Source organism: Pseudophryne corroboree, chromosome 4 (assembly GCF_028390025.1).
Source record: "Pseudophryne corroboree isolate aPseCor3 chromosome 4, aPseCor3.hap2, whole genome shotgun sequence".
Lineage (NCBI taxonomy): Eukaryota > Metazoa > Chordata > Amphibia > Anura > Myobatrachidae > Pseudophryne > Pseudophryne corroboree.
Window position 1 is genome coordinate 437,865,708 of NC_086447.1, and position 20,151 is coordinate 437,885,858.

Here is a 20,151-nt window from a genome sequence, read left to right on the forward strand (position 1 = left end):
GACAGAAAGTATATTTGTTAGGTTTTTTTTATTTTCAGGGAGCCTGCTGGCAACAGACTCCCTGCATCGAGGCACTGTGGGGAGAGAAGCAGGCCTACTTCTGTGAGTTGAAAGGCTCTGTGTCACGAACCGGTCTCTCACCTCTGCGGGTTCTGAGGTTCATCCGTTGCCAGTGCGGTTGCTCGCGGTGCTGTGCGGCCGTGTGGGGACGCGGCGTGATCAGTGGCACAGGTAATGCAGAGTCTGGGAACTGGGAGTGCGGGGACCAAATGGCCTAAGGCACTGCGTGTGTCTGCTGTATAGGAGGTGGCCATGTTGGAGACCAAATAAGTAATACAGAGCACTTGTGAAAACACCTGTGGGCAGGTGTAAGCCAATCCCGTGCTTGTGCTGCCTTTAAGTAGGCTGGGATTACGTTACTCTGGGCCAGTGCTTTGTTGTATCAACGCTGTGCTCTAGCTCTGAGCTCTCTCCGTGCATTCCCGTGTGATTCCCGTGGTCCAGATATCGCCTCCGTTCCCAGAGGTCCGTCTGCAGCCTTCACTGCTAAAAGATCCACCGGCTCTCCTCTGTGCTGTCAGTTAATTGCTCACCTACTGGAAACAGTTGGATTCCCAGAGTCTTGCATGAGGTTACCTTGTCTGCCTGCTTTCAACCGTACAAAGTTTGGAGGATTCCACTACCCGCAGCTGTTCGTTTGTTCTACTCTGCATTTAACCCGTTCATCACCTTTGTCATCTGCTACAGTTTCACAGTGATCTCCGGAACCCGCAAGTAACCCAATTCAGTACTTTTATTGTCTATGTTGCCATTACAAGGATAATTCTTCACAGTCTCTCAGTTAACTCTCAAAACTTCATTGCAAATCCTTACAGTTATTTCTTCATGTCTGCATTACCCAGTTAAACACATTCTACAGTTCAGCATCAAAGCTTGTTTATATTTGGACAATTCAACATTTATTCATCAGCTTGTTTTATATACAGTTTCATGAACATTTCTTTTATTTGTCTTTGAGATTTATCCTGCATATTATTTCTGCTATTCCTGCAATACTTCAGTACAATGGCCCTCATTCCGAGTTGATCGCTCGTTCTTTTTCATCGCATCGCAGTGAAAATCCGCTTAGTACGCATGCGCAATGTTCGCACTGCGACTGCGCCAAGTAATTTAGCTATGAAGAAAGTATTTTTACTCACAGCGTTTTCTTCGCTCCGGCGATCGTAGTGTGATTGACAGGAAATGGGTGTTACTGGGCGGAAACACGGCGTTTTAGGGGCGTGTGGATGAAAACGCTACCGTTTCCGGAAAAAACGCAGGAGTGGCCGGCGAAACGGTGGGAGTGCCTGGGCGAACGCTGGGTGTGTTTGTGACGTCAAACCAGGAACGACAAGCACTGAACTGATCGCAGATGCCGAGTAAGGTTGAAGTTACTCAGAAACTGCTAAGTAGTTTGTAATCGCAATATTGCGAATACATCGGTCGCAATTTTAAGAAGCTAAGATACACTCCCAGTAGGCGTAGGCTTAGCGTGTGTAACTCTGCTAAATTCGCCTTGCGAGCGATCAACTCGGAATGAGGGCCAATATGATGATTAACAACTTGTCATTTAACATTCTACTGAATTGTTATTTTCAATAAATATATGAAAAGGAACTTTCTTCGTCCTCCCTGCTTTCTTCATACCCCAGCACCTACACCTGTGGTTGGTCCAGGGTTAACGGATTCACAAAAATACCCGGACCTGACAGTAAGCACTGGCCACATGGATCCGTCAAGTGACCAATTCGCAGGAGGCGGTGCTACGACAGATATCCTTTCCCGTCTGGAAAATCGGGAGTCTATACAGACACAAATAGTTCAGTTTATGCAAACTATGGCAGATCGTTTGGAGATTCTTCATACGGCTATTAAAACGTCTCAAGTCCAGATTCCAACTCCGGTTGTCCCAGTTACCACTACGGCTTCTCCTGTGACGCTGCCTACGTCCCGCTTGCAGTTACCCTCTCCGAGTAAGTTTGACGGAACTCCAAAACTTTGCAGAGGATTCCTGAATCAATGCGAGATCCAGTTCGAACTGTTGTCCGCCAGTTTCCCATCAGCTCGTTCTAAGGTTGCATATATTATTGCTCTCCTCTCCGGTCAGGCTCTGGAGTGGGCATCACCATTATGGGAAAGAGGAGATCCTATCCTCTCTAATTACAAGGAGTTCGTATCATCCTTCCGGAGAATCTTTGATGAACCAGGCAGAACCACCTCAGCATCTTTGGAGATTCTCCGTCTACGTCAAGGTTTACGTCCTGTCAGTCAATATATTATTCAGTTTCGCATGTTGTCTTCAGAGTTAAACTGGAATGAGGAGGCCCTGATCGCCGCATTTTGGAATGGACTTTCAGAGAGAATCAAGGATGATTTAACCATCCGGGATGTGCCAACTAAACTGGATGAATTGATTTATCTCTGTAACAAACTTGACCTACGCTACAGAGAGCGATGTTTAGAGAAATCCAGGGCAGAGCGATCCAGTCCACGTTATCATCCTAGGCCTCGACAAGATTCTTCATCACCGGTAACGACAGAAGAACCTATGCAGATTGGGCGCTCTCGCCTGACAGAGGAGGAACGACTTAGTCGTCGACAGGGTAACCTCTGCATGTACTGCGGGTCCTCCGAACATTTAGTTAAATTCTGCAAACTCCGGCCGGGAAACTCTCGCTCCTAGCTTATTCAAGGGAGGTTAAGCTAGGAGTTACTTTAGAATCACGTTCTGGGAAAGAGACGACCTTGTCTATTCAATTAGAAGTTCCAAGTTCTACAGTGAAAGTTTCAGCCCTCCTAGATTCCGGGGCAGCCGAGAACTTCATCTCCTCAGCCTTTGTCTTACGGTCTAAAGTTGAAACCATGCCTCTGGAAGCAGCAGTTGCTGTTACAGCAGTGGATGGAAGTCGAATTCCAGATGGTATAATTACTCATCGAGCCGTATGTCTCAAGATGAAAGTTGGTGTGCTCCATTCCGAATACATCTCCTTCTACGTGATTCCCAAAGCCTCTCAAGATGTGATACTTGGTTTACCTTGGCTACAGAAACATAATCCACAATTTAATTGGCAAACCATGGAAGTCCTTTCGTGGGGTAAATCTTGTACCAAGGACTGTTTAGCCTCAATTGTACCTCTCCGGTCAATTAGCCTTCCCGACCTACCTCCGGTGTATCAATCCTTTGCGGATGTTTTCAGTAAACAAGCAGCAGACTCTCTACCCCCTCATCGCGAATGGGACTGCCCAATCGTCTTGGTTCCGGGCAAAACCCCTCCTAGGGGACGAATTTATCCGCTATCCATCCCAGAGACTCAAGCTATGTCTGATTATATACAAGAAAATCTAACCAAAGGATTTATCAGACCATCCTCTTCACCTGCAGGAGCCGGATTCTTCTTCGTTAAGAAGAAGGATGGTGGGTTACGACCATGCATAGATTACCGTGGACTCAATGAGATCACTGTGAAGAACAAGTACCCATTACCCTTAATTCCAGAATTATTTGACCGGGTAAAGGGAGCTACTGTGTTTACAAAATTGGATCTCCGAGGGGCCTACAATTTAATCCGCATCCGGGCAGGGGACGAGTGGAAGACTGCTTTTAATACCCGGGATGGGCATTACGAATACCTTGTAATGCCTTTTGGTCTTTGTAATGTACCTGCAGTTTTCCAAAGCTATGTGAATGAACTCTTTTGTGATCTTCTCTACAAGTGTCTAGTAGTGTACCTGGATGATATCCTAATATTCTCTAAGGATCTAAAGTCTCACCGTCACCAAGTTAAAGAGGTACTGACACGTCTGAGGAAAAATCAACTTTATTGTAAGTTAGAGAAGTGCACTTTTGAAGTATCTTCCATACCGTTCCTTGGTTACATTATTTCTGGATCAGAGCTATGTATGGATCCCGGTAAGGTACAAGCTATCCGAGATTGGTCCACTCCTACAACTCTCAAGGGGATTCAGCGATTTCTTGGCTTTGCTAATTTCTATAGGAGATTCATTAAGAATTATTCTACGTTAGCTGCTCCCATCATAGCCCTAACTCGCAAGGGAGCAAATCCTACAAACTGGTCTTCTGAAGCAATCAAAGCCTTCTCTGATTTAAAGCAAGCCTTTGTTTCAGCCCCCATTCTTCGACAGCCTGATTTGAACCGTCCCTTTCTACTAGAGGTGGATGCATCTACAGAAGCAGTAGGAGCTGTGTTGTCACAAGTCTTTGAAGATAAAAAAGTCCATCCCTGCGGATATTTCCCCCGTAAGTTCCTCCCGGCTGAATGTAATTATGCAATCCGTGAGCAAGAATTACTTGCCATCAAGTTGGCATTTGAGGAGTGGAGATACCTTTTAGAAGGAGCACAACAACGCATTACAGTATATACTGATCATAAGAATCTTCTATATCTGCAGTCAGCTCAGTGCTTGAATCCACGACAAGCTCGATGGGCGCTTTTCTTCACACGATTTAATTTCACGCTCACCTATGGTCGGGTCTCAGAACAAAAAGGCAGATGCCCTTTCTCAGCCCTTTTGCTTCTTCTGAATTAAATGATGCTACCACGAATCAAGCCATTGTGAATCCTACGTCCTTTTTAATGACTCGAACCTCTCCATTTCCTCCGCCTGGCAAAACCTTTGTCGCCACAAATCTTCAAAAACGGCTACTCACCTGGGTTCACTCCTCTTCCTTCATGGGTCATCCTGGGGTTCTAAAGACTCTCAAATTTATTCAACAGTCTTATTGGTGGCCACGTCTCAAATCCGATGTTCAAGAGTTTATAGCAGCATGTCCTAAATGTGCCCAACATAAGAGTCCAAGAAGTTCTCCACCAGGTTTATTACATCCATTATCTATACCCAAACAACCATGGACTCGTATTTCAATGGATTTCGTGACCGATCTACCTCCATCAAAAAGGCGAAATACCATTTGGGTGATAGTGGATCGAATTTCAAAAATGGCACATTTCATTCCTTTAACTGGATTACCATCAGCCCCCTTACTAGCCAGGTTGTTCATCTCTGAAATCTTCAAGTTGCATGGCCTTCCTCGAGAGATCATCTCACAGTTTGTGGCCAAGTTTTGGAGGTCGCTTTGTTCATCTTTAAATGTCAAGTTGAATTTTTCTTCTGCATATCATCCTCAGACAGATGGACAAACTGAGAGAGTAAACCAAGACCTTGAAACATTTCTCCGGCTATATATATCGTCCTCACAGGATGACTTGGTTGACTACCTTCCATTGGCAGAATTTGCTCATAATAATCTCTTCAATTCGTCTTCAGAATCTACGCCCTTTTACATTAACTTCGGCTTTCATCCTCGTGTGCCAGAGTTCCATCCGTTGCCAGCCCGAGAGGTTCCAGCAGCAGATCAAGAGCTTCAACGTCTATCTAGAATCTGGAGTTGTGTGCGTAAGTCGTTGGTCAAAATTTCCGTTCGTTATAAATCCTTTGCAGATAGAAAACGTAAAGCTGTACCGAATTACAAGGTGGGAGACCAAGTTTGGATTTCTACTCGCAATCTCAGGTTCAAAGTTCCTTCTAAGAAATTTGCTCCCAAGTTTATTGGTCCATTTTCCATTGTAAAGGTACTTAACCCTGTGTCATACAAAGTCAAGTTGCCACCGTCTTTGAGAATTCCTAACGCCTTTCATACATCTTTACTGAAACCTTTGATTCTCAATAAGTTCCGTACTACCCAGTCCAAATCTCCTAAAGTTCACTCTTTGCAGGACGAGGAATTTGAAGTTAAAGAGATTGTGGACTCACGTTCCCGATGGACGTTTACAGTTTTTGGTCGACTGAAAGGGTTACGGTCCGGAGGAGAGATCCTGGGTTTTTTCTGAAGATGTTCATGCTCCAAGACGGGTACAGAAATACTTCTCCAAAAATCCTGATAAAGTTCAAAGGTGTTCGGAGACCACTCTTAGAAGAGGGGGTACTGTCACAAACCGGTCTCTCACCTCTGCGGGTTCTGGGGTTCATCCGTTGCCAGTGCGGTTGCTCGTGGTGCTGTGCGGCCGTGTGGGGACGCGGCGTGATCAGTGGCACAGGTAATGCAGAGTCTGGGAACTGGGAGTGTGGGGACCAAATGGCCTAAGGCACTGCGGTGTGTCTGCTGTATAGGAGGTGGCCATGTTGGAGACCAAATAAGTAATACAGAGCACTTGTGAAAACACCTGTGGGCAGGTGTAAGCCAATCCCGTGCTTGTGCTGCCTTTAAGTAGGCTGGCATTACGTTAATCTGGGCCAGTGCTTTGTTGTGTCAATGCTGTGCTCTGGCTCTGAGCTCTCTCCGTGCATTCCCGTGTGATTCCCGTGGTCCAGATATCGCCTCCGTTCCCAGAGGTCCGTCTGCAGCCTTCACTGCTAAAAGATCCACCGGCTCTCCTCTGTGCTGTCAGTTAATTGCTCACCTACTGGAAACAGTTGGATTCCCAGAGTCTTGCATGAGGTTACCTTGTCTGCCTGCTTTCAACCGTACAAAGTTTGGAGGATTCCACTACCCGCAGCTGTTCGTTTGTTCTACTCTGCATTTAACCCGTTCATCACCTTTGTCATCTGCTACAGTTTCACAGTGATCTCCGGAACCCGCAAGTAACCCAATTCAGTACTTTTATTGTCTATGTTGCCATTACAAGGATAATTCTTCACAGTCTCTCAGTTAACTCTCAAAACTTCATTGCAAATCCTTACAGTTATTTCTTCATGTCTGCATTACCCAGTTAAACACATTCTACAGTTCAGCATCAAAGCTTGTTTATATTTGGACAATTCAACATTTATTCATCAGCTTGTTTTATATACAGTTTCATGAACATTTCTTTTATTTGTCTTTGAGATTTATCCTGCATATTATTTCTGCTATTCCTGCAATACTTCAGTACGATATGATGATTAACAACTTGTCATTTAACATTCTACTGAATTGTTATTTTCAATAAATATATGAAAAGGAACTTTCTTCGTCCTCCCTGCTTTCTTCATACCCCAGCACCTACACCTGTGGTTGGTCCAGGGTTAACGGATTCACAAAAACACCCGGACCTGACACTCTGCTTCTTAGGCTACTGGACACCATTAGTTCCAGAGGGATCGGTACGCAGGTCTCACCCTCGCCGTCCGTCCCAGAGCCGCTCCGCCGTCCTCCTCGCAGAGCCGGAAGATAGAAGCCGGGTGAGTATGAGAAGAAAAGAAGACTTCAGAGGCGGCAGAAGACTTCATGATCTTCACTGAGGTAACGCACAGCAGTAACGCTGTGCGCCATTGCTCCTATACACCTCACACACTGCAGTCACTGTAAGGGTACAGGGCGCAGGGGGGGCGCCCTGGGCAGCATATGAACCTCTCTTTGGCAAAAATATATATATATGTACAGCTGGGCACTGTGTATGTATGTATGTGTGTATATATATATATATATATATATATATATATATATTAAAGCCCCCACCAATTTTTAGTGTATTTGAGCGGGACAGAAGCCCGCTGCCGAGGGAGCGGGGCTTCTCCCTCAGCGCCATTTTCTCCACAGCACAGCTGAGAGGAAGCTCCCCGGACTCTCCCCTGCTTATACCACGGTGAAAGAGGGTTTTAAAGAAGAGGGGTGGGGGCACATAATTAGGCGCTTATATACATATATACACAGCGCTACTGGGTAAACATATATTTATTGTGTTTTTTCCTGGGTCATATAGCGCTGGGGTGTGTGCTGGCATACTCTCTCTCTCTGTCTCTCCAAAGGGCCTTGTGGGGGAACTATCTTCAGATAAGAGGATTCCCTGAGTGTGTGGTGTGTCGGTACGCGTGTGTCGACATGTCTGAGGTAGAAGGCTCTCCTAGGGAGGAGGGGGAGCAAATGAATGTGGTGTCTCCGTCAACAATGCCGACACCTGACTGGATGGATATGTGGAATGTTTTAAGTGCTAATGTAAATTTATTGCACAAAAGAATTGACAAAGCTGAAGCTAGGGAACAGCCAGGGAGTCAATCCATGTCTGTCCATATGTCGCAGGGACCTTCAGGGTCTCAAAAGCGCCCACTATCCCAAATAATAGACACAGATACCGACACGGATTCTGACTCCAGTGTCGATTATGATGATGCAAAGTTACAGCCAAAGTTGGCTAAATGTATTCGATATATGATTATTGCAATAAAAGATGTTTTGCATATCACAGAGGAACCCCCTGTCCCTGACACGAGGGTACTCGTGTATAAGGGAAAGAAACCTGAGGTAACCTTCCCCTCCTCACATGAGTTGAATGAATTATGTGACAAAAGCTTGGGAATCTCCAGACAAAAAACTGCAGATTCCCAAAAGGATTCTTATGGCGTATCCTTTCCCGCCAACGGACAGGATACGGTGGGAATCCTCCCCTAGGGTGGACAAAGCATTGACACGCTTATCCAAAAAGGTAGCGCTGCCATCCCAAGATACGGCTACCCTCAGGGATCCTGCTGACCGCAAGCAGGAGGTTACCCTGAAGACCATTTACACACATTCTGGTACCTTACTCAGACCGGCAATTGCGTTGGCGTGGGTTTGTAGCGCTGTAGCAGCATGGACAGATACCTTATCAGCGGAAATTGAGACCCTAGATAAGGATACCATTTTATTGACCCTAGGGCATTTAAAAGATGCTGTCTTATATATGAGAGATGCACAAAGAGACATTAGTCTACTGGGTTCTAGAATCAACGCTATGTCGGTTTTTGCTAGAAGAGTCCTATGGACCCGGCAATGGACAGGGGATGCTGACTCAAAGAGGCATATGGAGATTTTACCTTACAGGGGTGAGGAATTGTTTGGGGAAGGTCTCTCGGACCTGGCCTCCACAGCCACAGCTGGTAAATCAAATTTTTTGCCTTATGTTCCCTCACAGCCTAAGAAAGCGCCACATTATCAAATGCAGTCCTTTCGATCACAGAGAAACAAGAAAGTACGAGGTGTGTCCTTTCTTGCCAGAGGTAAGGGCAGAGGGAAAAAGCTGCACAACACAGCTAGTTCCCAGGAACAGAAGTCCTCCCTGACCTCTACAAAATCCACCGCATGACGCTGGGGCTCCGCTAAAGTAGTCCGCCCCAGTGGGGGCACGTCTTCGAATTTTCAGCCACATCTGGGTTCACTTGCAGGTGGATCCCTGGGCAATAGAAATTGTTTCTCAGGGTTACAAGCTGGAATTCGAAGAGGTGCCTCCTCGCCGGTTTTTCAAATCGTCCCGGCCAACTTCTCCTCAGGAAAGGGAGATAGTGTTAAATGCAATTCACAAATTGTATTTTCAACAGGTGGTGGTCAAGGTTCCCCTGCTTCAACAAGGAAGGGGATATTACTCAACCCTGTTTGTAGTCCCGAAACCGGACGGTTCGGTCAGACCCATATTAAATGTAAAATCCCTGAACCTATACTTGAAAAGGTTCAAGTTCAAGATGGAATCGCTAAGAGCGATCATCGCCAGCCTGGAAAGGGGGTATTTTATGGTATCTCTGGACATAAAGGATGCATACCTTCATGTTTCCATTTATGCACCTCATCAGGCGTACCTGAGATTTGCGGTACAGGATTGTCATTACCAATTTCAGACGTTGCCGTTTGGACTTTCCACGGCCCCGAGGATTTTCACCAAGGTAATGGCGGAAATGATGGTGCTCCTGCGCAAGCAAGGTGTCACAATTATCCCGTACTTGGACGATCTCCTCATAAAAGCGAGATCAAGAGAGCAGTTGCTGAACAGCGTATCACTTTCACTGAAGGTGTTACAGCAACACGGCTGGATTCTCAATATCCCGAAGTCGCAGTTGGTTCCTACGACTCGTCTGACCTTCTTGGGCATGATTCTGGATACAGACCAGAAAAAGGTTTTTCTTCCGATAGAAAAAGCTCAGGAACTCATGACTCTGGTCAGGAACCTATTGAAGACAAAACAGGTGTCAGTGCATCACTGCACTCGAGTCCTGGGAAAGATGGTGGCATCATACGAGGCCATTCCCTTCGGCAGGTTCCATGCGAGGACTTTCAATGGGACCTACTGGACAAGTGGTCCGGGTCACATCTACAGATTCATCAGTTGATCACCCTGTCCCCCAGGGCCAGGGTATCTCTCCTGTGGTGGCTGCAGAGTGCTCACCTTCTAGGGGGCCGCAGGTTCAGCATTCAGGACTGGATCCTGGTGACCACGGACGCGAGTCTCCGAGGTTGGGGAGCAGTCACACAGGGAAGAAACTTCCAAGGTCTTTGGTCAAGTCAAGAGACTTGTCTTTCACATCAACATCCTGGAACTGAGGGCCATATACAACGCCCTACGTCAAGCGGAGACCTTACTTCGCGACCAACCAGTTCTGATCCAGTCAGACAACATCACAGCAGTGGCTCATGTAAACCGCCAAGGCGGCACAAGGAGCAGAGTGACAATGGCGGAAGCCACCAGGATTCTTCGCTGGGCTGAAAATCATGTAAGCGCACTGTCAGCAGTGTTCATTCAGGAACGTCCCACCTCAACAAAAAGCTACAGAGGTATTGCGCCAGGTCAAAAGACCCTCAGGCGGTAGCAGTAGACGCCCTAGTGACACCGTGGGTGTTCCAGTCGGTTTATGTGTTTCCTCCTCTTCCTCTCATACCCAAGGTGTTGAGAATAATAAGAAAAAGAGGAGTGACAACAATTCTCATTGTTCCAGATTGGCCACGAAGGACCTGGTATCCGGATCTGCAGGAAATGCTCACAGAAGATCCGTGGCCTCTTCCTCTAAGACAGGACCTGTTGCAACAGGGGCCCTGTCTGTTCCAAGACTTACCGCGGCTGCGTTTGACAGCATGGCTGTTGAACGCCGGATTCTAGCGGTAAAAGGCATTCCGGATGAGGTCATTCCTACGCTGATAAAGGCTAGGAAGGACGTGACATCTAAACATTATCACCGTACATGGCGAAAATATGTTTCTTGGTGTGAGGCCAGGAATGCTCCTACGGAAGAATTCCATCTGGGCTGTTTCCTTCACTTCCTACAAACTGGAGTGAATTTGGGCCTAAAATTAGGCCCCGTTAAGGTTCAGAAAGAATTCGCTTCTCTCCCAGAAGTACAGACTTTTGTGAAGGGAATGCTGCATATTCAGCCTCCTTTTGTACCTCCGGTGGCGCCTTGGGACCTTAACGTGGTGTTGAGTTTCCATAAGTCGCACTGGTTTGAACCACTTAAAACGGTGGAGTTAAAATATCTCACTTGGAAGGTGGTCATGTTATTAGCCTTGGCTTCGGCTAGGTGAGTGTCGGAATTGGCGGCTTTGTCTCATTAAAGCCCCTATCTGGTTTTCCATATGGATAGAGCGGAATTGCGGACCCGTCCTCAATTCTTGCCTAAGGTGGTGTCATCCTTTCATATGAACCAACCAATTGTGGTGCCTGTGGCTACACGTGACTTGGAGGATTCCGAGTCCCTTGATGTGGTCAGGGCTTTGAAAATTTACGTGGCCAGAACGGCTAGAGTCAGAAAAACAGAAGCACTGTTTGTCCTGTATGCAGCCAACAAGGTTGGCGCCCCTGCTTCTATGAATGTCCTTTTTAGATTTCTCACAAATATTTACAATTACCAGATCCTTCTCATATAAGTTTGTCCCTCCATATGACTCTGTCTTTCTCTCTTTCAGAACGTGATATCCCGTGAGAGCCCCCAATTATGAATGTAATTTTTAGATTTCTCACAAATATTTAAGATGCCCGCTCTAATATATATATATATATTGTAAATGCCTGCACATCCTATTACCAAATCCCATAAATGTGCGCTTGCATCGCACAACACCTCATAAGCATACCACAGCATCCCATAAGAGAAAACGATACACCCACACATTATCTGAGTTCCAAAGCTCAATGAAGTATATATTTCTCGTTAAAAGGATATGGATACAATATATATTACAAAGTACAGTATACCTATTGTTATATGGTTACACTCACACAGAAAACAGTTAGAACATAGTTAAAACACAGTTACATATAGTTACAGTTAAATGCCTGCGATACAATTGCCAGATCCTTCTCATATAAGTTTGTCCCTCCATATGACTCTGTATTTTTCTCTTTCCTCTGTAAAATCATACAAGACCTCCATCTCCCTCTGAGTCCACAAGCAACTGACCCCGACCCCCCAGACAGGAACTACTTTCCTGTGTCTTGTTCCTGGGGGAGGGGTCTCTCCTGCACGATTCAGTCACTATTCTCTTTGTATATGCTGATCAGGTTCAGCCCTGAAAACTGCTAAAAGGGTTGGCTTCAGTTCCCTGTTCACTGTATCATTCATTGTTCTAACAAAGTGATTTTAGCTTTTATACATATAATCATAACTATCTGCTGCAATGTCCCACAACTTCACAACAAGTATCAAATTAATCTACACACCAATCTGTTTGTTTTAATAGCAAACATGACAGGTGTATCTGGTTCCGTTCAAATAATACACATTCATGACATTAATTCATTAGGTGATTTTAAATGACATGATATCCGGCGCTTGATATTATTATAATTATGTACTGTATGAAATAAGTGTCGAATCCATCTCTGTGCCATGTCTGTGTAAATGCGTGTGTTACCATATATTGCTGTGCTCGCTGCGCATATTTGCAAGTAAAGCGACTTAAATGTGTGCAGTTTGTATGTTCTCTCTATTAATATTTTTGACTTTGACACTTCAAAGCAGACTATTGCTCGTTGGATCTGTAACACGATTCAGCAGGTGCATTCTACGGCGGGATTGTCGTTACCAAAATCGGTCAAGGCCCATTCCATTAGGAAGGTGGGCTCGTCTTGGGTGGCTGCCCGAGGGGTCTCGACACTACAGCTGTGCCGAGCTGCTACTTGGTCGGGTTCAAACACCTTTGCAAAGTTCTATAAGTTTGATACCCTGGCTGAGGAGTACCTCCTGTTTGCTCAATCGGTGCTGCAGAGTCATCCGCACTCTCCCGTCCGTTTGGGAGCTTTGGTATAATCCCCATGGTCCTTACAGGTAAATCTTTTTCTCGTAGTCCGTAGAGGATGCGTGGCGCCCGTCCCAAGTGCGGACTACTTCTGCAAGACTTGTATATAGTTTTGCTTACATAAGGGTTATGTTATAGTTTTCATCAGTCTTGGACTGATGCTATGTTGTTTTCATACTGTTAACTGGTTAGTATATCACAAGTTATACGGTGTGATTGGTGTGGCTGGTATGAATCTTGCCCTTGGATTAACAAAAATCCTTTCCTCGTACTGTCCGTCTTCTCTGGGCACAGTTTCTCTAACTGAGGTCTGGAGGAGGGGCATAGATGGAGGAGCCAGTGCACACCCAGACCTAAAATCTTTCTTAAAGTGCCCATGTCTCCTGCGGAGCCAGTCTATCCCCATGGTCCTTACGGAGTCTCCAGCATCCTCTATGGACTACGAGAAAAAGATTTACCGGTAGGTTTAAAATCTTATTATTTCTTACACTTTCATTTATTGGCTCTCAGGTGCCACCTTTGTGTATGGGATGACTACATGGAAGTACATCAGCAATGTGATTTTTGGTTTTGTTTATGTGACAATCCTATTAGTGCAGAGAGTTGCATTTTGTTACATAGTAGGAGCCACACAGAAGTTAGGACAACTATATGTGAATGACCATCTATTTTATATTGTTTAAGCTCTTTTAGACTGTTTTTTTTTGTTTGTTTTTTTCAAACTATTTTTATTGTAATCTCATACTGTACAGAGTAAGTAAATAGCATTTCGAGACGTAGAATAGAAAGTATAGTTAACATTGTACAACATACTATACATTATACATAATCCTCCTAATCGGAGACACTGAGTCATGAATTATTCAGTCTCATATTATACCAGGTATAGATCAAAACATATTTTCAAATTTTTCCTCACATAAAACTTTTATACCCTTCCAAGAAAGGGAACATGTGTATAACTAGTGATATCAGGGAATTTATAGTGTGTTTTAATTGCCAAAGCGGAGCAAACTAAAGATGAAAGGGGATGGATCAAATATCGATTCTCCACCAGCAAAGACAAATTATCCAAGATATCCCTAAACTTATATAAAATACTTAAAACATAAGAAAATAAACTAACATGTAATGCCTACTATGGGACACGAGCCGTCGACCCATCCACAGAACAATCTTTCCAAATCGGGGGTCTATATTTCCAATCAACCCGGTATACAATTGAATATAGAAGGGAGTAGAGGAGGGGTCCAGAGAAAGAGAGAAAGGGTAATTCAGATGTTCAAGGGGTTAGGATGGTCTATAGCGTGGAGGAGGTACCATGAGGTGGATTGAAAGCATTTGTCAATGGCTTGTTTAGTATGTAAGGGGAGTGTCAAAATGTAAGTGTTCCAACATTGGAACAAGGCAAGGGTGAGCCTCTCCTTATGGATAGAGGTCTCCAGCCAGTCCATGGTGAATAAAGAAAATAGTCTAGAGGTCACCATCAAGATATTAGGAGGTATGTTGTGGATCCACTGTTGTAAGATTGCCTTCCTGCCAGCTGCTGATAGTATCATAAGCAGTTTTTTGTTAGACCTGGGGATGTCGGGCTGGTCAGTCAAACATCCGAACAGTGCCCAGGAGATAGTGCAACTAAAGGATATGCCTAAGGACGTAGTTCCATAGTGATGTACCTCGTGCCAAAACTGTGACACCAGAGCGCAATCCCAGAAGCAATGGAAGAGGTCGGCCCCCTCCATTAGGCATTTAGTGCATTTACTGTCTTCTGAGATGCCCATCAAAGATCGGTGTTTAGGTGAGATGTATGCCCTATGGAGCATTTTATAGGCCATTTCTTGGTAGGAGCTTGCAGGAATGATCTTTAAGGTCAGTTGAAAGTGACTTAAGAGGGATTCAGGGGTGACCGTTGGGATGTGGGAGGACCATTGGGACAGCTCTGGAAGGTCCGTGTCTGGGATAAGTTCAAGACGAATACGTGTATAAATGGTTGATATAGAGTAACAGGTTGATTGGAGTAGTGTGTCTAGACAGTTAAGAAAGTCAATCCCTGTCAATTTAGATAGTACAGTTTTAAGATAGTGCATTGCCTGGAAATAGGCAAACTCGTGGTGAGGAGGCAGGCCGTATTTCTCTCGTGCCTCTGCGAAAGACAGCGGGGCGCGAGAGGAGTTAAGCAGGCTGCGTAGGTTGCGGATACCAAGAGAATGCCAGGTAGGGAAAGGCTGTAGAGCCCCCCCCCCTTCCTGAAACTCCAGGTTGCCGATAAAGGGCAGAGAAAGTGAGTATAAATATTGAAGTTTGAGAGATTTCCTCGCCATTTTCCACGCCTGTATTATGGGGAGTAGTAACAAATTAGTGGTAATATGTAAGGCCAACTTGGAGGGCTTGGCATGGAGAAGATAACTGAGGGACAAGGGAGCACACAGTTGGGAATCTAGGCTGGAATCTGTGTAAAAATTATTGTTTCCAAGCCAATTCATAGCAATGCGTAAGAGGCACGCAAGATTGTATTGCTTAATATCAGGTAGGTTTATTCCCCCTCTAGGTACCATCTGGGACAATTTTTTCATGCTAATCCCTGGGCGTTTACCAGCCCAGATGTATCTGGAGATAGAGGTATTCAGAGAAGATAAGTCCGACTTGGATAATAATATGGGGGTCATCTGTAAAACATAGAGGAGCTTTGGGAAGCTGGCCATCTTAAATAGGTTGCATCTCCCTAGCATGTTAAGTGGGAGGGATTGCCAAAGGCCAAGTTCGGTTCTAATCTTATGTAGGACCGGAGTGATATTAAGCCTATATAGGTGGCAGGGATGAGCAGGGAGTGCAACGCCTAGATAGATAATATGTGTATTCGCCCATTTAAAGGAAAGGTGGTCCCCCAACCAAGTCTCGCCTGTCCATATATGGCTAACGCCTCCGACTAACTATAATTAATGGAAAACCCTGCGAAAGAGGAGAAACGATCAGTCATGGCAATTAGCTGCGGGATTGTACGGTGAGGATCTGACATAAAAAGGAGGAGGTCTTCTGCGAATGCCACCACCTTTAATTCCTGTGTACCCACAGCAATGCCCCTATAGTTCTTGTGTAACAGAATATGGCGTATAAGGGGTTCCAGTGCCAAATCAAAAAGATGGGGAGATAAGGGGCATCCTTGCCTAGTGCCTCTTTCCACTGTGAAGGATGGAGATGTCACATTGTTGACTAAAACCTGCGCCACTGGGTTAGTATATAAAGTCTGTACCAAGTTGAAAAACGCTGTGCCAAACCCCTGGTGGGTGAGCACTCGAGATAGGTGAGGCCAGGCAATTTTATCAAACACCTTCTCAGCGTCTAAATTTATAATGATGTTATTTTTGGCCTGGCTAAAGCGGGTGTAGGATATCGCAGTTAGGGCCGCCCGTACTCTCCGTGTGGATTGTCTACCCTTGACAAATCCCATCTGTGCGGGTGAGATAAGATGGGGTAAGTATGCTTGCAACCTATTAGCTATGATTTTAGTCAAGATTTTGAAGTCTTGATTGAGGAGTGAAATGGGGCGGTATGATCCCATCTGGGTAGGATCTTTACCATGTTTTGCCAGCACTATAAGCTTGGCTTCGTTAAAACGAAGGGGAGTCTCCCCTGTTGTTAGGATATGGTTATATAATCGTGTTAATATGGGGAGTATATCGGGATCAAGCACCTTATTAAATTCAGCGCTGAAACCGTCAGGGCCAGGGCTCTTTCCATTGGGGAGGGACTTAATGGTGGCCCGCACCTCATCATCAGTTATGGGAGCATCCAACGAGTCCCTCTCTTCTAACTCCAGCTTCGGTAACTGCGCTTCATCTAGGAATAATTGACCATCAGTTGCGTTATCGATGTCGGCAGTATATAGGGACTTATAGAAACGCATAAAAGCCGAGCAGATGTCGGTGGGATCAGAAAGAACACCTCCAGAGCTGTGCAACGAGTCAACCCATGTTTTGTTTCGGGGCCCCCTAACCAAGTTGGCCAGGAGCTTACCGGACTTATTCCCTCACCTATGAAACCTATTCCTGCCGTAGTCGTAGCTGATCTGGGCCTGTTCGGTGAGAAAGGTATCATAAATTTGTTTTGCCATGACGTACGTTTCTTTATGAGTAGGGCTATCGCTTTGTTTGTATGTGCGATATGCAAGTGTGAGAGCTGCACTAAGTTCCTGCAATTTTGTGTTAAATTTCTTGCGCTTAGAATTGACATAGGAAATAATATGGCCACGAAGGACTGCCTTAGAGGCCCCCAAAAAAGTGGAGTGTTAGATTCTTGATCCAGGTTGTCAGTAGTATAATTATGCCATGTGTGTTTAAGATGTAATAAAAAATCCTCTGAGTGTGTGAGATACGCTGGGAATCTCCAACATTTAGATATGTTCTGGGGCAGGGATAAATGTAGGGACAAGGTAATAGGGGCATGGTCCGAAATAATGATGTCCTTAATTGAGGTGTGGGTAACTTTAAAAAAGAGGTGTTTGGATAAAAATAGATAGTCAATGCGAGAGTGAGTAGAGTGTGGGTGTGAATAGAAAGAATAATCTCGTTGAAGAGGATTATGTATACGCCAAGGGTCTAGTAGAGTAAGTTGATAACAAAGAGAGGAAAGCAGAGTAGAGGAGGGCCCGGGTCTTTTGGTACTTACCCCCGACCTATCCATGGATAGATCGACGACCGTGTTGAAATCTCCCCCTAGGATTAAGTTCTGGCCGCCCCAGGACAAAACTCTCTGAAGGATATCTGCAAAAAAGAGATTGTTAGATCCAGTAGGTGCATATAAATTCAAAAAGGTATATATCACATTGTCAATAGAGACATCTAGAAAGATAAATCTGCCCTCGGGGTCGATATGTTTTTTAAGGATGGAGAATTGGAGATTCCTATGAAAGAGGATGGCAACACCTCTGGTTTTATTGGTGTAAGGAGCAGATACGCATTCCCCAATCCAAGGGGCTCTCAATGACATAGGGGAATTATGCACCCAGTTTGTTTCTTGTAGGATCACGACTTGAGGGGATAAGCGAGAGAGATGAGCAACCACCTTCTTGCCTTTAATGGGGCTATTAAGACCCTCTACATTCCAAGAAACTATATTAAAATCTAAAAGAGGGGTTGTCACCGGGGTTGAGGTCTGAGAAACAGCATGGTCAGCCATGCTATCCTATCCCCGTAGATGGAGAATAGAATATCAAAATCGTATAGGTGAAACGGTGCCCCCCCCCTCCCCATCCCAATGAGCAAGGAGGGGCCAACCTATGGAGGGTCGAGACACATTATCCCAGCAGGCAGAACAAACAGACAAACAAACAGACAAAAATATCAAACTAACAGACATGAAACAATAAGAGGCAGAGCCTCCAGCATGCGCGGCATGCCTAAATCATATCCCGAACACTGTGTGACCTACTGATTAAAGCAGTTGTAAAGATAGGCAAACATTAAGTAAGGTGGACATTCAAGTGTCAGGGTGTGCAAAATGGGTCTTTGCCGCCATCGGATCGTCAAAGAAGCATGGTTTTCCATTGACAAATACCCGAAGGCGGGCAGGGTATAACAGTGAGAACTTGACGTTGTCTTCAAACAGTCGCTTGCATATCGGGGCGAACTCTCTGCGCTTGTTGGCGACATGAGTGGAGAAGTCCTGGAAAATAAGCAGCCTTTCTCCCTTATAGAGGAGATTCTCTGACTTTCGGTAGTGGTCCAAGAGCTTGGCTTTATCCGCGTAGTTTAGAATTCGTAGGATAACAGGTCTAGGGCGTCCCGCGGATTCTCTGCGTTCAGGGCCAATTCTGTGTGCCCTTTCAATGGCCAATGGTGAGCCCTGAAGGCCCATACCTAATTCGTCAGGCAGCCAGTTGGATAGAAGGTCTAGCAGCGCGTGGCCCCTCACCGACTCCGGGATGCCCACCACCCTCAGGTTGTTTCGTAGGCTCCGATTCTCCAAATCGTCGAGTTTCTCAGTGAGGCCTTTAATTTCTGTGGTCTGGGTCTCTATAGTAGACTGTGCGGCTTATAGATCATCCTCCAATGTTGAAACCCTCTGCTCGACTTCATCTAAATGGCTACTGTGTTGAGTCAGCTGGGCCAAGGTGGAGTCAATGGCTTCTTTAATGCCCGCCAGTTTTTCGTCTAGGAGAGGTCCAAGAACCGCAGCAATGTCAGTGGGTTTCATTTTAGGCTGTTTAGTAGTTGGAGCGTTAGTACGTTTTCTTTGGGATCGAGATCGGGTGGTGGAGCAATCGGAGTCAGAAGAATTTCTGTGGGACGTGTCCTCGCGTGCGCCTGAAATAGGACCAGTCGAGGACATTGGGGTGGACACCAGGAACTTTTCCATATGAGGTCGCTAGAAATAGATATGTAGAGTAGAAGCAATGTAGCGCGCAGTGAGTTGTTTAATAAGGGTCACATCAGCGTCGGGAAGGTACTGGAAAGTTACATTGCTATGAAGATAGCAGGCATGTCAGGATGTTGCGGATCAGATTTGCCAGAAACAACGTGTTAGAGGTATCACAGTGTGACACTCCAGAACGTCACAGCAGGGAGCTGGGCATCCACAGCGACGAGCCCGAAGCTTCCGGGCACAGTAGATGGCGGCAGGTCTGTTAAAGTATCACACCTGTCGTTTCAAGGCGTAATATAATGATTCCCCACCGGCCGTCAAACAGGAGACATGAGAATAGGCAGGATTATAGGAATAGAGGTGTAGTGGCTGTGAGTTGTCTAATCTAGAAGTCGCCACAAGAGGGAGCTCGAGTCACATCCATCTCCAGCCATGAAGTGAGATGAGTGCTGTGCCAGTCATAAGATGGCGGCCGCCTGTCAGTGAGACCAGGTCCCTCCGGAGGTCTCCCGGTCGTTAGTCCCCGCCAGCGAGGGGGGAAATCTTACATATGAGGGCGTGTGAGGCGGGGGTCGGAGGGCAGGCGCCCGGAGAAGCCGGGGATCAGCGAGGCCAAATCCAAAGTCCGGGCGGCGCCAACCACAAGATGGCCGCCAGCCGCCAGTCACATGCGTCCCGGCCACCACCTCCCGCAGGCCGCCCGGTCACCAGTCTCCCGTGAGGGCCAGCGTCCGATGGTTGAACTCTCAGGTGCCAGGGAGCGCCGCTCAGGTGGGGGA

General features: G+C 45.8%; 1 protein-coding gene across 4 annotated transcripts in view; it reads left to right on the forward strand.

Annotated features, from left to right (window-relative positions):
- Positions 1–20,151, forward strand: part of LOC134909716 (cytochrome P450 3A9-like) — a 273,043-nt gene that overhangs the window by 157,277 nt on the left and 95,615 nt on the right. The window lies entirely within an intron of this gene.